Raw genomic sequence first — 6,417 nt, 5'->3', positions numbered from 1 at the left:
AGTACAGCTTGGGCTGTATTATAATTGTTTCTTAATCTTTGCTCATAAATCATAGGGATATTAAAGCAAAGCAGGTAGTGCTACTTATTAGTAAGTTTGCCAGAGACTGGCCTTTTTTTTTCTCCAAATCTGAAGATTTATGTTCTCACTAGCTATTATAAATTTCATGTATTTGGACTAGAATTTTCCAAATCAGAAACCTCAGGCTATTTTCTTTGGTAGTTGTAGGCAAAATCACCTAATCATTTGAAAGACTGAGATGGTTGTTGTGCAACATTAAAATATTCCATTAACCTTTTTCTTTTTTATTAGAAGCTCAGGTGCCCTCATGATTGATCCAACACATTTTAATGTAGCCAAGATACGTGGCTTTATGTAGGGGACCTGACTCCTGCTATCCTCAAGAGAAGTCAGCTACTTGGAGTAACGTTCTCAAACTTTGTTGGTTTTCCCATTAAGCATATGATCAGGAGCGACCTACTTTTTTCAAATCATATATCTCCAAAGACTTGTGGCAGATAGTTCAGGACAGTTTCAGGAGAAGCAGTCTAATTATACAATGTGCCAGAATGTTTGCAGATTCCAGGGCTTAGACTGAAAGCCCTTTTGGATAAGGATTGTTTCTTACTTTATGTTGTCCAGCATCTACTAAGATCCCAATTTGATTCAGAGCTTCTAGTTATTATAAGTAACTATAGTAACTTCCATTACTATAAGTAATGAAATAGTAACAAACTCCCTTTGGTCAATTAGAAAAAAATCATAATGAATATTCAGTAATCAACAACAATACTGAATAACTAGGGATGCAAGTCCACATACTACTTGCTCTTTGTTCAAAAAAGAATGACCCATAACCTAAAACTTTACATTTCCTGATGCAGCCTAATGGTGATGCTAAGCCTATAGGAAATAAACAAAAGATTTCCCTGAACTAAAGGAAAAATAGTTCAAAAAGTCTGAGACTTGTGAAATACTTTGAGACTAATGAAAAACTATCAGAAAAGATATTACTACAGATAGGTTCTTGTTAATATTGCTCTTAAAGAAAACAACAATTTGACTGCAGTGCTATAAATCTTTTGTAATTTCATACTGCAAAGATGTGATTATGCCCATGATTAACTTTAGGCAAACAATTAGCTTACAATCTAACTTAAGTCCTGTAGTTCTAATACTTACACTTGTTGTTGTGCAAAAATAAATATATATATATTTTTTTACAGTGACTCTTAAAAGTAATCATATCCTTAGATTTGTTTCCATACTTCTGGCATCTGGTGAGGTTACTATGGCCCTCACTCCTTCATGAAAATAAATAAGTTTTCCAGTCCCTCCCTGGTCATGCTTGGGCCAATTTCTCAGGGTATATGTATAGAGTAAAAACAAGAAATGGATTAATTTCTAAACAAGAAAACTGTACTGAAAATGCAGACCATTATTCACGGAAATACTACGAAACTATTATTTAAGTATTTCAGGGATGTTCTTTAATGTGAACAGAGATGGCCTCAAGAAATGTACTATGGAAACAAATCTCTCTAGACACATAAATGACTGAAATTTTAAAACACAACTCTCAAGTAAATAGTCTAAATCTCTCTGTCTCTTCTGTAATGTATGCACATACCATTTTTCTTTTTTCATTTGTATTCTCTATTTCCTTAAGAGAAATAAAATCAAATGTAAAAGGCTTGAGCATTACAGGCAATATTTGTGCCAGACAGAATCTGGTTGCCTAAAAATGCCAAGATGATAACTGTACATGTTTCACTGTCTGAGAAATGGCTCTATTGCAGTAGTGAAATTCACATCAATCTAAACTCATTTCACATCAGTCCCAAGAAAGATCATTTATTTAAGGATCTTTGGCATAATAGGACAGTTAGAGGTCTGTACCGTAACTACAATGTGAACATGAATATTTAATCTTATCAATCCTTGTCATACCACATTATTAATACATTCATTAGCAATGATTTTCACAAAGGACATTGCTCTGTTGAGGTTTTGATACTTTTCCAAATGAAGCAGATTGTTTTTAGAGGTCACAACGTGTTTTTACAGTGACCCACTTACCAGTTTTGATGTCTAAATCAAAAACTTTAGTAAAACAAACCCGAAAAGCTCTAGCACCAATACCTAAAAGAACTAGAAGATAAGAAAACATAATGGAAAGGAAAAACATCAGCAATGAGGACAGTAATGCTCATAACATGTTTGTTTTCTAAGCAAGCTAGTTCTTTGTTTCCTGTTGAGTTTAACCAACTTAAAGTTCAATTTGAATAAAGTTCTGAATCAGTCAGTGGAACTATAAGCCAAAGAGTACAGTTGTACTGTAAAGCCAACACAATGGCTTTGGTGACCCAACAGTATTAAAATTAATTGTATTACTTCAAAGTACTTTTGATTGCAGATAGAATTGTACAGTGGTGGTACTTGAGCTACAGAGAGTAATTGAAGAAAATTTCAAGCAATATCTTTGTCAAGACAAAGTGGATGTAGACAAATGTTCGTATTTGCTGTATTCCCTCTTTCATTTGAAATGGAATGAACAAAATTGTTACTAAAATTTGTTAAGTTGTCTGTATTAAAACAAACAAAAAAGTCACTTTACTGACTTCATAGAGATGTAGCCTTACTGAGCTTTTCTGTCTGCTTTTTTTGTGGAAGGACTTGTAGCCACTACATTACGGACCTTAACTGACCACAGAGCAATTCCATACTTTGAGTATCTTTGTCTTAGTCTTGTATTTTGTTCTCAGATAAATTGAAAAAATAAAAAGAACTGAAATTTTACAGAGCTTAAAAGAACCTTTAGTGAGATAGAGAAATGCCTGTCTCAGTCTGATTTATATGCTTCATTAAATTATAATCAATGGATAATCATCTTACTGTGTAGAAGTGTGCATTGTATTTTTTTCAGCTCATGTAATTTATGCTATGAATAAGTAAAGAAACAAGCCAGTTAGCTTGAAAAGTAGATGCTATATACTATATATGGTGATGGTTTACATACTGTTCTCCCAAGCCCAGTATTGCACAGCATGCTGGAATCATTTGTTACTTCTACTCTGGGAAGTAACTTTATATATTATTACATAGGGTTGATTTAAACAGCTGTTCTTTATTAAAAATGTCGTTTTAAAGAGTAAGCACAAGTCAACTCAGGAATCCGAAATGTCTAGGAATGCTTTTGGCTGCAGCTCATTTGAAAAGGCGCATTTGCTTAATGAAGGGGCAGTACTTGGAGGCATAAATGGGAGGTTCCAACCACTTCATATATCTGACTAAGGGAAGTCCAATAGGTGGATTTGTGGGGATTTTCTGCTAAGTGAAAGAAATTTCAATATCCTTCTGCTTGGGGATTTTGGGGTGTTTGTTTTGGGTTTGGGTTTTTTTTTGGTGAAACATGAACATTTCGTAGCTTGGACCATTTTCAAATTGGTCAATTTCCAAGTGTTTCAAGTTGTTTCAGGCAAAGATGATCTTCTAACATCCTTCTGGGGGAGGAGTTGGTTACATTTTCTGGATTCATTTAATGTACCTACTATAAAACTTCCAGTACAATTAAATAAAAATTTCTTTTTAAATTACTATTCCAACTCTTTAAATACATATTTTGGACTAATGTAGAGAATTTAAATTGTAGAAAATGTCATGAAATTCAACAAGGACAAATGCAAACTCCCGCATCTGGAAAGAAATAACCTCTTGCAATGAAAACTGTTGGGGTCCACCTGCCTGGGGAGCAGCTCTGTGGAAAAGGACCTGGGCATCTTGGTAGACAGGGATCTTGCCCTGGCAGCAAAGGCGGCCAGTAGCATGGTAGACAGTATGAACAGGAGCACAGGACCTGCTGATCGAGTGGAGTCATTATCCTCCTTCACTCAGCATTCATTAGACCACATCTACAATACTGCATCCAGTTTTAGGGACCCCAGGACAAAAAAAACCCTGATCAACTGGGGCAAGGTCAGCACTCGTGGAACACCAGGATGGTCAGGGGTGGCCAAGGGAAGAGGGAGGACTTGTTCAGCCTGGAAAAGATATGACTTCAGGGGACCTAACAGCAGCTTTCCTGTACTTATAAGGGGGCTACCAAGAAGATGGAGGCAGGCTTTTCACAGTGGTGTGTGGTGGAAGGGCAAGGGACAACGTGCATAAATGGAAACAAGAGGTTCTGGGTGGGTATAAGCAAACGCTTTTCAACCATGAGGACAGTCAAGCAGTGCCCATCCTTGGAGGGCTTTATGACCAGACTGGATAAGGCCCCAGGTGACTTGATCTGACTTCATGGCTGACCCTGCAGGAGGTTGGATTAGATTGCCTCCTGAGATTCTTTCCAACTTGAATTATTCTGAGTCGATGATTCAAAAATATAACAAATCATATAAAACTGAAAAATCAGATCATACCAAAAGTATAACCTCTCTGAAACTTCCTTTACACAATCGTATTAAAAATTTCGATCAGTTCTAAGCTCTTTGAGTCAGATAAATATAAACCGGCCTTAGCAAACAGTTCTTTGACACAAACTGTTTAGTTAATAATGGGTCACAGGTCACAGAGGTTCATATGGGAAACTGTGTTTGTTGATATATCCCCTAAGAAATTAATGTAATTTCTTATTTCCTACTAATCTCATTGACTCATTAATTAGTCCATTACCATCAGGTTAATGAACAGAGTAAAAAAAGCTATGCAATCCAGAGCTGGAATTTCAGAGGTGCAGCAGAGAAAGAAAATCAAAGGCAGAAAAATAACAAAACAGTCCCTTAACTAGGAACATTTTCTCATGAATATGACAATAGCAAATCGAATAACTGATAAGTAACAGATGCCTGAAAGCTGTGTTTTTCCCTTGAATTACATCCAATGTTCTTGCTACCATTGGAAGAAGAGATGCAGTCATTTGATGGGAGTAGGAAAGCCTTGCATTTGTATGCTGGTCCACAGAAAATCAAATCTGATTCTCTCTTCCAAAAGTGTATGACACCCATTCCTTTTATCCACAGCACTTACTATTAAAGCACATTCTTCATTTCCTTTCATTGCAAGCAGGTGATAAACATCATTCTCATTACATTTTAGTGAAGATAGTGGAAAAGTCCGAAGGGAAGTTAATTAGAGGTATCATCATAGTACAGAAATAGGAAAAGTTGAAAAAGCATGATGAGCCTTTTCAATTTCAGCAATGAAATCTTCGGCAGGACAAACTTTCTTCTAACTCCCAAATCCATTGCTGATCAGACAATGCAATAAAATACCTTCTCATTAAAATTAAAAGCATCAAATAATGGCAGCAGTACTGAACCCAATAATATATGCCCTGAGGAAAAGTTAGCATTTAAGCATGTAAAAACCCAATCTTCTTTTGATGTCTTGGTATACTGCTAGCTGAAACTACTTCTAAGCTCACTTGCACATGGTATCAAACCAGGGACAAACACAGAGTGTTTACTTTCTTTCACAACTCACTGAGCAGGTGAGCAAAGATAAATGCCAAATGAAGAGGAAAATGGTAAACATGCAACTAGTGATTTATTTTAGTTCTGTTTGAACTGATTAATGCAAGAAATAATTATCCAGAGCTGGAACTTTGGACTTAGCAAGCATGTGGCATATGACCACATACATGGGTTTCTATTCATAATTCCTTCATGCTGGAATATTAGTGCTGGCACACAGGTACTATGTAAGTCAGTGATATAATTAGTAAGCAGAAAAATGCCAAGTTCAAGGCAATGCTTGCCTGCTCCCTGCATGCTTCCACATGTTATCTTGATGCAAGAAAAGAGGCAGGGAGGAGTGAAGAGGAATGCTATGGTTAACAAACATGTCCTTTTTAACTCATCACTTTAGTCATTCATTTTCCCACATCCTGTTGATGATGTCTGAGAATTATTATATATGGGGGAAGCTCAAGATGACCATCCAAATCTTAGCTGGGCAAACTTTTCTGTAGTTCTTAAATATTGCTGCTTAAGTAGAAGGTTAAAAAATATATTCTTCACATGTCAGAGACAGGTGTCTTTAATCAAGTATATTCCAACTTTGGACTCACTCCGAATCAAAGTACCAGAAGGAGAAGCAGCAGCAGAACAGAGAACAATGGACAAAGTGTCACCAGACTGCTTTCCAGGTTGGCATCAAGAATGAGGAATCAGGACCGACAGCTTCAGAAATAGCTTCTTTGACTCCTAACAGTCTGCAAACCCCAAGTTTAGGTGGGGGTTCAGGTTTTCTCTTACGTGATTATCATTAGCCACTGACAGACTTTCATTTTAACATACCTCGCATCTGGTGTATGCAACCCAAACAAGGGTGTGGACCATATTGATAAGAGTTTGACTTACCAAATTTAGGTTTATCTTCAAACCTTCATATTCTCTCAATGCATTAATATCCTTACTT

The sequence above is a fragment of the Aquila chrysaetos genome, chromosome 21 (genome assembly GCF_900496995.4).
Source record: "Aquila chrysaetos chrysaetos chromosome 21, bAquChr1.4, whole genome shotgun sequence".
Classification (NCBI taxonomy): Eukaryota; Metazoa; Chordata; class Aves; order Accipitriformes; family Accipitridae; genus Aquila; species Aquila chrysaetos.
The sequence above is the reverse complement of the archived record's forward strand: the minus strand, read 5'-3'. Positions refer to the sequence as shown.